The sequence below is a fragment of the Montipora foliosa genome, chromosome 3 (assembly GCF_036669935.1).
Source record: "Montipora foliosa isolate CH-2021 chromosome 3, ASM3666993v2, whole genome shotgun sequence".
In the NCBI taxonomy this organism is placed as follows: domain Eukaryota; kingdom Metazoa; phylum Cnidaria; class Anthozoa; order Scleractinia; family Acroporidae; genus Montipora; species Montipora foliosa.
In genome coordinates, this window is record NC_090871.1 from 52956572 (window position 1) to 52966392 (window position 9821).

Below are 9821 nucleotides of genomic sequence, written 5' to 3' on the forward strand. Positions count from 1 at the left end.
AAAGGCGGTTTTTGTTCTTGGATCTTGAGAACATTTTCCAGTTTTTGGCTAGTGAAGACTGGTTGCAAATCCGCAGTTAATTTCTTATTGAGATGGCAAAGTTGGTGTTTAACAGAATCAGCAGATTTTTGGTCGATAAATGGCAACACTATTCTGGTCGAGCTATCTTGAACATCACGAGAGGTGGTAGAACCATTGCTAAGAGATTTTTGGAATTTTTTGTTGGCATTTTCTATAAGCTCAGTTGGGTATGTATAGATTTGAAGTGCGGGATATACATGTAGCCAAACCAATCCTCGTACTATACTGGACAATTTAAGCGATTGTCTAATTAAGTGCAAGGATTGCTTCTACCTTTTCGTCTATAACCCGCACGAAATAATAATACGTGACCTGCTAAACACCCTTTCTCGCAGTAGGAGACTGAATTGCTAAGGGCGCGGGTCAACGAGATCGGACCGAAGGAGTTGTGCTGCCGACTAGGCGCTTGGCCCCTGAACACGACCCATGGATGACCTCGGAGCACAGCAGCACAGCCTGATGGAATAGGCTGTGAGTCGATTTTGCTGAGGGAGGGAAACCGGAGTACCCGGAGAAAAACCCTCGGAGTCAGGTTGAGATAGACTGAAACTCAAGCCACATACGATCCCGGGGCCGATAGTTGAACCCGGGTCGCAGAGGTGGAAGGCATGGTTGATAACCACTAAGCCATCCTGACTCCCTAAATATATACATTTATTTTTATTCCATGTACTGTACAGAGTGTCATGCTGGGTCGCTATATCCTGTTTTTCTCCTCCTCGCCAAAGAATAACAATGTCTTCTTGCTGTTAGGTCGATTTTTCATGCACTTCCCATGGGTGGTCCAGCCCAGTACCGACCACCCCCAAGCAATGCAGGGGCAGTTTCCTCCAGTGTCTGGTCCTTCACAACCTCATGGAGCCTTTGTATATCAACAATCCCCAGGTTATCCAACTGGATAGTTGAACGTTCAAGTTAAATTTAAAAACAAAAACAAAAACTGTAGTAAACTAGCAACCTTTGTGGCATGACAATGGTGCTACAGAGAGAATCCCCTTGCAAGAAGGGGTTCCTCTCCACCAACTGAAATAATAATCTCTAGTAAAGTGGGTACGTGGAGGCAATATTGTGTGTGTGGATGGTTAGTTGAGGGAATATCATAGTCAAAAATTAGTGCCGGCCTAGTCTGTTAAATGAGCAAGAGAAATTCACAAAGTGAACTCTCAATCTCAAAGCGGGGTAGGCAAACAATAAACTGTGTGAAAACAAAAACTTTAATGCCAAAACCAGGCTGGTATACAATAAACAAAATAAATAAATGAATAATAAAGGAAGAAAAATCAAGGAAAATAAAAAACTGAAAAAATTCAGAATGCAATTTTTTTTGTGTGTGTGAAACGGATTTATCTAAAAAAAGGTTTTTTCTAGCAGAAAATAGTTACTAAGAAACTATTGATTTTTCGTTTTCTTTGAAATACAAATATGTTTATCCAAAATAGGAAAAGTTAAAACTTACTGGTATAAACATTCTTTAAAAGATGGGGAAACTTGATTAGATTCATTCGGATTTTTTGTTCTTTTTTGTCCATTTAGATATAGCCATTCTGTGATGAATGTCAAAATAGAACCAGATGTGTCCTTTGGAGGTCATGTTGTTGCAGATGAAGGTAACTTGACGTTTTCTTTTGTCTAGTTTCTTTGGGCTTGCCCAGTGCCCAGAGTAGATTCATTCTGAAATGATATCAGGGGAACATTCATTGCCTATAAAAAAATAGCATTAGTTTGAAAGTGTTGTTGTCTGCGATGGGTTTCTTCCAGAAAGTTGTTAAAATATCCTTGGGTTAGACTTGAACTGGATAAAATACATCTTCATTAAGTAGGTGGAATAAAGCGTGCCTTCGCTCTGTTATGCTTGGTAGTCGTGTAGGATTCATGATAGCAAAATTCTATATACAAATTTGAATTAAATCGCAAGAAGAGAAATAACTCCTCCGGTGTAACTTTGAATATAATGAGTGTTGTTGATCCAGGAGAAAATATTAATTTCTAATGTGACAATGAAATTAAAGCATTGAAATAGGTGAAATCTGTCTCGAACGGCCCAAAACTTAGTAATGTTGAAAAATAGTCGTGAAGTGTTCAAAAAAGGAACTTTAACCCGACGTAACCCTTGGTAGGGGCCCTTACGGGTGCTAGGCTACCGGGCCAGTAGCAAACCCGGTGCTCACAAAGGGGCAGGGGCGCACAAATCCCTGCACAGACCTCTCCTGAGGTCATTACGCGACCCCAATAAAAAGGAAAGTGGATATTCCGATGCAATGGAGTTGCTAATAAACCAAGTCGTGTCAAAACTGGGTACCCCCCCCCCCCCCCCCCCTTCCTCCCCAACCATGTCGAGCATGAGAGAAGAATGGTCAGAAACAAAGATATAGGCAGGTAGAATAGAGAGTGAGTTCGACCCAGTTTCGCGGAAGGAAATGACAAAAAATCGGTAGACAGACTGTCGCGACAGAAGTTACCAACGGATCAAAGTTGCAACAAAAACTTCTATAAAACGTAAACAAAAAGGTGGGTATTGTATTTAAAAAGTACTGTATGCAATCACTAAAAATTTACAAACTATAAAAATATATGATGCTCAAGCAAAATAGGTCAAAATATCTTGGAAATTTCTTTTAGTCCCCTGTCCGCGTCAGCCCCGGTTGCGACACAAATTTCTTTAAAGTTATCGATGAGAACTGGTAAAAATTGCCTAGCCCCACCCAAGCACACCGGCGTCGTAATGTTTTTGTTTTTGTTTTTTTTCCCGATTTGGAAATTTTTGAAAACGCGCAAATGACAGATTTTGGTTCCTTGAGTAAACAAGTTTTTGCAAAATAGTCTCCAATGCGACCCCGGCCTCATACTGAAATTTATTGGTTGACAATTAATCTCTATAGCTAGAGATAGAAAACAACAGTGTATACGTGACAGGTATGTGCTAGTGAACGAACGGAGGAGAGCTAATGACTGGTCTTATTGACCAGGACTTTGAGGGACAGTTAGGCTGCTCAATGGCAGCTCTCTCCATTGCCTGCTCCTCTTTTCCCGCACCAAGTGTTTTTTGCTAGTGCACGTGCGCGCCATTTCCTCCTACTTTAGCGCTCCCTATGTAGGCTAGTAAATGAAATATATCATGCTGTTTTTATGCAAACTACGAAAATTTGCAAGTATCAGTTGAGATGATGAAAGTAATGTGACCATCGTATGAGAATTTAAAAGTCGACTTTTCGACCGTAGGCCCTTCGTCAGTACAAATTTTCTTTCTGATAAAGGACTAACGTTCGAAACTTCAGCTTTTCAGTTTCCAGCGGTGGTCGAGTCACTTTTGTCGACTTAATCTGCCACACTTCTCGTGTTTCAAATACCGATCTTCGCAAGACCACAGGTTCTTTGGATATTACCTCACTAAGCTGCTCGTCTTCAGACTACTGCGGCAGTACGTGCTAGAATAAACAAGAGATGTCCGCGAACAAAGCACAAATGAAAGGAGCTCTCCAGTACGATATAAGGCACGCAACAAAAGTTTGACAACGAGCAGTTACCCTTTTCCACTATTATTTAATTAGTAATACACTGTTACAATTGCTTACGTTAAAGATTAAGTTAAGCAGTTCGTAAAGCAGGCTTACTGTGTTTCATGGCCATTCGGATGTTGATCTTGATTAACTTCGAACTCCAAGTTCCAAGGGCTAGAGACAAAAACGCTTGACTTTCTGGATTCATTGGATTCTTTCCACTCGCTGGATTTTCTGTGTACTCAAACTCTTACGGAAGACTTCATACTTAAGAGGTCCTGACAGAGAAAGCGTGTCAGACCCTGGAAATGGGGGTTAGCCAAATTCAATGAAACTTGGTGATGGCATTGACCTTGATGAGTTATTTCTAAATCCGGTTTTATTTGTCTTTACTCTTTCTTCCTTTCAATTTTTTAGGGGGGTCCCATTTTGGAGTCTCAGAGTACAAAAAAACACCCATGTGAGAGTTGACTTCCAAGTCCCATTACGATAAAAGCAGAAAGTTCAAAGAAAATCTAATAGTCTAGGATGTTTCTACTAAGAACATACTTTTATATCGTTCATGGCTTTGGGGTATATTATTATTGGGATCAGATAGGCATGGCACTGAATATATGCAAATTTCGACCCCCCTGAAAATACGAAAAATAGGCCAAATTCAAGAAATCATAATTTTTACCTGTAATCCTATTAAGAAAGAAGACACACGTCATAAGTTACCTAAGGGCATCTTCAATCCAAAACAGGATAGAAAAATTTGGGTCAGTAAGCTTTGCTGCTTTCCCGCCACCATTATTACGCAACACTTTTGCAAAATGACCCCATTTGCATAAACATAATTTTGACTCAAAAATCACTGCTAAATCAGTTTTTTCCCTAGTCTGGCTACCTTTTTAGGCTCTGAAAATTGTCTACTAGTTTACGACTAGTTTAAGGGAAAATTTCGCCGCGAGTTATAAAATTACTCCTGGCTAATCCATATTTTGGATTTTAAGGTGGCTGGAAAAGTTCCTAGCACTTCCCAGCACTTATACTTTGGTGGGTTAATACTGTAAAGAGCTGAATGAAACAACAATTTTCCTCACAAAACACAGCACGGCTTTTATTCACTCTCCTGCTTTCTGACTTCTCTAAGACAAGAGATCTTATTACAACCACGTGGTAATTTCACAACCCATAATGTAACAACATTCGTTCCGTCACAATACTACCTCTCTTTATCAGTTGATGCAATAAAAATTGTATCAAAGGACTGCCCAATTGTTGAACAAGTTGTGATCAATCTCTTTACATAAAAGGGTTACCATAGCAACAGTATAACCTGTTAAAACACCCTTAATTTTAGCTTTAAGTGCTCAAAAACGAGGTGACCCTCATTGTTTATCATCGAATTGTGATCAACACATTAAGCTACAACTTTCTGGAAAGCTTAAAAATATTCCATCACAGGGGTCAGAGCTACCTTAAATTTTCCAAATTTAAATTGCCACTGTACCATTTTGATAGAATATCTTTAAACTTTGCAGAAAGTTGTATCTTTGCGTGTTGATCAAAATTCGATAATAGAAAATTAAGGTCACCAAGCTGGTTTTTTAGTTACAAGCACTTAAAGCCAACATTAAGGGTGTTCAGTTTTAACAGCTGAACTGTCGCTATGGTAACCTGTTATGACAATGGATTAAAGGTATAACAATGGTTTCAGCATTCTAGGAAAGAAGTTTGTCATTTATGTACGTTATGGGACACCAAGTGTTGCAATATTTCTAAGCATCTATGATGATAAAATAGAAAACTCGATTGCTTTATTGTACCTTATATAAGCCAACATATTATGTTCGCAGACTTAACTTCTTCTCTCTTTAATAAAGGTTAAATATTTTGTTTGGTCTCATACCCTGGATGCCAGCAGCAACTCAATGATCATCGCAAAGACAGCTGCATGAAGTAACGAGCTCTTGGAGTGCTTGAATAAAAGTTGCCTTTCGTGAGAGCGGGCCCTTCAAAGCGACGTTAAATTGGTTACACATCGACCTTAAGTCACTTATTTTCAGCTTCGTCAAAAATTGTTCAAATCTACCCTGATGGTACAGCTGACAAAGGTTAACGTCTTCATATTCGACCGGGTGACCAAGGCCGACCTCTCTGTTTACTTGCTGCTCCAAATTTTGCAAGAATACTTCCCTTTCTAGGGCCAAATCTTGATCGTGATCTTGTTGACCGCCGATTTCTTGCCCTCTTTGTCTTGCAGCTAGTCGAGAGAAAAATCCTTTGACTGTTTGCGTCTCGAGCCATTCGTTTCTCTTAAAGTTCTTTTTAATTTCTTCAGCAATTTCTGTTGGGTTAGCTTTTTGCTTCCCATCTTTGTTGCCCTCATCGAAAACATTCGTTAAGAATTCCTTGACTGCTGGCGAGATTCTAACATTGGCTTTTGTCTTTTTTAGAGCCCATCCCAGTTGTGCCTCACCAGGGTTCCTTGAAGACCACCAGCAATTGCTGCATCGGATTGGTAATCAGGGCAGATAGGTTTTTGGCTCTGACCCTTTACAGACGTGGCAATTGACGCCCACTGTCGGCGGATTGTGTCATACACGGATTCTTTCTCTTGTAGCAGGACATGACGCCCGGTATCCATGTGATCATCAGCCTCTTGTAGCGTGCTAAACGTTTGGATGCATGCTGGCTCCATACAAGGGAACGTGGCGACCGGGTTAAGAGGATCTTTAGTTCCAGCCCCTGCCTGTCTTGTCTGCGTTGTAATAATGGATTCTTGTGACCATTCACCCACACTCCTCAGCCCTGAAGTATCTTGTGTATACATAAAGCTTGAATTAGGTATCTTTAGACCTGCCCCAATGCCATAGGCTTGCCAGACTGTGATAATGTCTCTCTCAAAGGAGAAGTTGTTGTACTTTGTGATATTTGGAATCTTGTTAGAAGCAACTTTTGTAGACATCTGAGAGGGATCTACTGTGCACACTGCTACTCGAGTTCCTGTGATGCTGGGGGGTGATTCAAGTGCATTCTTTACATCTTGGGCTGTCTGTATGTCGTTATTCTCTGCCACATAATTCCTGAGACGCTGCTTGCACGGAGCTATTCGTCGGTCACATAGGTCTTTGCCCGCCTGTGGATCAGAAAAATCGTACCTCACAACCTCTATTCCAATACGCTTACTGGTGGAATGTATTGTGGACAACAGGGCGGAATTGTGGTAGCATCCTGCATTGTCACTTCTTAGTATTGCTCTTTTCACGGAAGGATGCGTTTCTTTGACGGTGCTTAGAACCTCTTCAAGAATGCAAGAAACAGAAAACTAATCCTGTTTACAGCTGTCAAATACAGCTATGTAAGCGTGGATTTGGTATTCGCATTCTGTTGGCTTGCAATCGGGGTGGTCAGATGAATGAACAACTGCTGAAAAATGCCAATTCATTCCTCTCTTGCCAAAAAAACTCTGACTGTGTTTCTCTGTATTTCATAGGAAGAAGCTTCATGGCCCAGTCATTGATGACTAAAATGGGTTCACTATTCAGAGCATTCAAAGCATCCTGCCTTGCGATATCTTGCTGAAATGTTCGAAGCAAATGGCATTTCCACGCCTCAATTTCTGTTACGGCATGTTCCCATTCCCACCTTGCTCTTTCCCTTTGCTCTTCTGTCAAACTTATGTCGTTGTTCTCCACTTTCTCTTTAATGCTATTCAGGATTTCTTTAATGCTTTGGCATTGTAAACATACCAGGTCGTGCTCATGGTTGCAAGGGCTGCAAAACTGGTCTTGGCCAGGATCTGATAAGTCAAACTGGATGCAGTGATCAGGACAATGTTCATCGGGACCCAAGTTACATTTCTAATCACATTTAAGGTATTTCTTTCCTGCTCTTAGTCGTTGGGCAGTTTCTCTTCCCCAAGTAGCTCCTGCACCATTAGTTGCTAGCGTTTCAGCAAGCGTCTCTAGTGTTTCAAAGGCCTCAATCCCAGCTGTCGATGTATTGTCCAGACCTTGGAGGGACTTTTGCCTCGAAGTACTGCAACATTCCATGATTCTAAAACAAGTGCGCTCGTTCAGGGGTTCTTTGCCTTCCTGTTTGCATTCTTGTTGATACAAATGAATGATTTTGGTTGTTGTCATCGTTCGCACAACTGCTGGTATGGGTAGAGTTACTCCAGAGTTCAGCTTCAGCTTTTTAGTACCAAAGGCAACATCTTGTAGAAATGTGGATCTTGAAATAAAAAGAATGAATTCCCTGACTTTGTCCATGTCTAGACGACATCGAAACAGCTTCTCGGGCACCTTTGTTTTACCAGCACCTATTTCGCTGGCATGCTTTCTGGCATTTTGTATTTGTCGTCTGGAGATGTCAGCGATAAGTTCCTGAAGTTCTGTTTGGCTGTACCTGTCACATATAAGTGAAAGTATTTGAATCCGTGTAGATCTATTCTCAGACTCGTTGTACGCGGCTACTATGGCTTCTACCCCAGCATCAAGGACTAAAGTATTCTTAGGTCTCTCGTGTGACAGGTGATAGTTGATAACCGATTGCCACAGAGGTCCTTCTTGTGAAGGTGCGACCGTACGCAAAACAAGAGTAATAGCTTCCTCTACTTTCTTTGTGTACTCTTTGTTTTCTCAGACGTTTCATTCCAATCGTAATCAATGTACTGCAAAAAAGGTTGGAAACTGCCCTCTGAAATGCTAGTAAGAGCATTATTCAAGACTGCAAGATGTTTGCGTTGAAGTTCACCCTCTGGCAAGTAGACACTGACGTTTTCTTCTTGGGATGAAATGCTTCTTGCTGAAACGAGCGAATCCAAGGATACACGGGTATCACAAGCTTCCTGTCTCCTCACTCGAGATTGTGTGGGAACAGATTTGAATGTTGACCCTGTAAGTGGCAATTCATGGGGCTTTGTGTCTTGATCAAGTGATCCCCTGCAAGTTCTGCAGATCACTGCAAAAAGAAGATTATTTGTCAGAAATTGACTCGTTCTTACTAAACTTCAAAAAGTTCAAAGTGACCACCTGAAAGATTATGACTTAACATGTATCCCTTTTGTCTCCTGATTACGTACAAAGCACACAAGCATTCTCTGCACCTTTCTCCAGTTTCTCTTTTTTATTGACTCGAGTAGATAGCTTGATTGCAGGCTATGGGTTGACTTATTATTACCTGAGCCAATTGCAACAGTAACACGTGTCTGCTCGTATATTTTACACGCCATCTCTTTGTTTATGCGACGAGGGTTTTTCTTTAGCTTGCTTGCGATTCTCTTTAGTCTTGAGGATTCCACATCGTGGTGGTTAGGATGACAACAGTTAGCCTAGTAGAAAAAATATATACATGTATGTATTTTTTGGCTTTCAATCCGGCGTATCTTTGAACAAAGCTGGTTCAACAATAATCAGCATTTGTTTGGTTCATTACCTTCACTTGGTACATAGTAGTGTACTTGGCACGATGTTTGGGACATATGGTCAACTTTATAACGTCATTACCGCCAAAGGGAATTCCTGCACGGTTGAGAATGAGTTCCGACTCGGCGATAGCAGCTACCTCAGCTTTCGGAATAAACAGAAGCATAGCAGTTCTTAGTAAGTAGTAAGTTGGCCCGTTTAGCGAGACGAATTTTGACCACTGTTTTTTGGGAAATCGGGTTTAGCTTGATTATCGCGCAGAACATTTAGTGACGCGATCACAAGTTAACAGAAAGGCATGGCGCATTGGAAGGTATCCGTGGCTCGTATTTTCAATTGTTTTATTATTGAAAGGTTTTAAATCTTAAACAACAGGGTCAAATTGATTTAAAAAATCTGAGAAAAACACATAATCGACCTCCGGCCGCTCTTTTAGGAAAATGCTTGCATATTTGAAACCTTTTTCGTCAGTCCCGGTAACCTGGTCTGGATACTAGGATGTTAGTCTAGGGTACCAGGGCCAGCCTGCCTTCTTATATGAAAGCAGCAGTATTTTAACAGAGGAAATAGCAGTGAGATACGAATTCAGTAATGGGGCAGCAGCAGTAAGAGTAACAAGTGTTCAGTCACCTTCCACATCATTACTTCCACTGTAGAACGTACCATACTTTGGCTATTTCTCTCGCCCATAGAAGAAAAAAGCATTTCGTTTGGCAACACGCCAAGGATCTAAAGGTCAGCATTTTTCTCTGACGCAAACAAATGTTTCAAATGATATTGTTATTAAAAAATGATAGAAGCTGAATAAATTATATTCTTTGACGCTCAA

At 40.8% G+C, this 9821-nt stretch overlaps 1 pseudogene; it reads right to left on the reverse strand.

The window, feature by feature from the left end:
* Positions 1–6015: 6015 nt before the first annotated feature.
* Positions 6016–7087, reverse strand: LOC137996108 (uncharacterized; annotated as a pseudogene).
* Positions 7088–9821: the final 2734 nt, after the last annotated feature.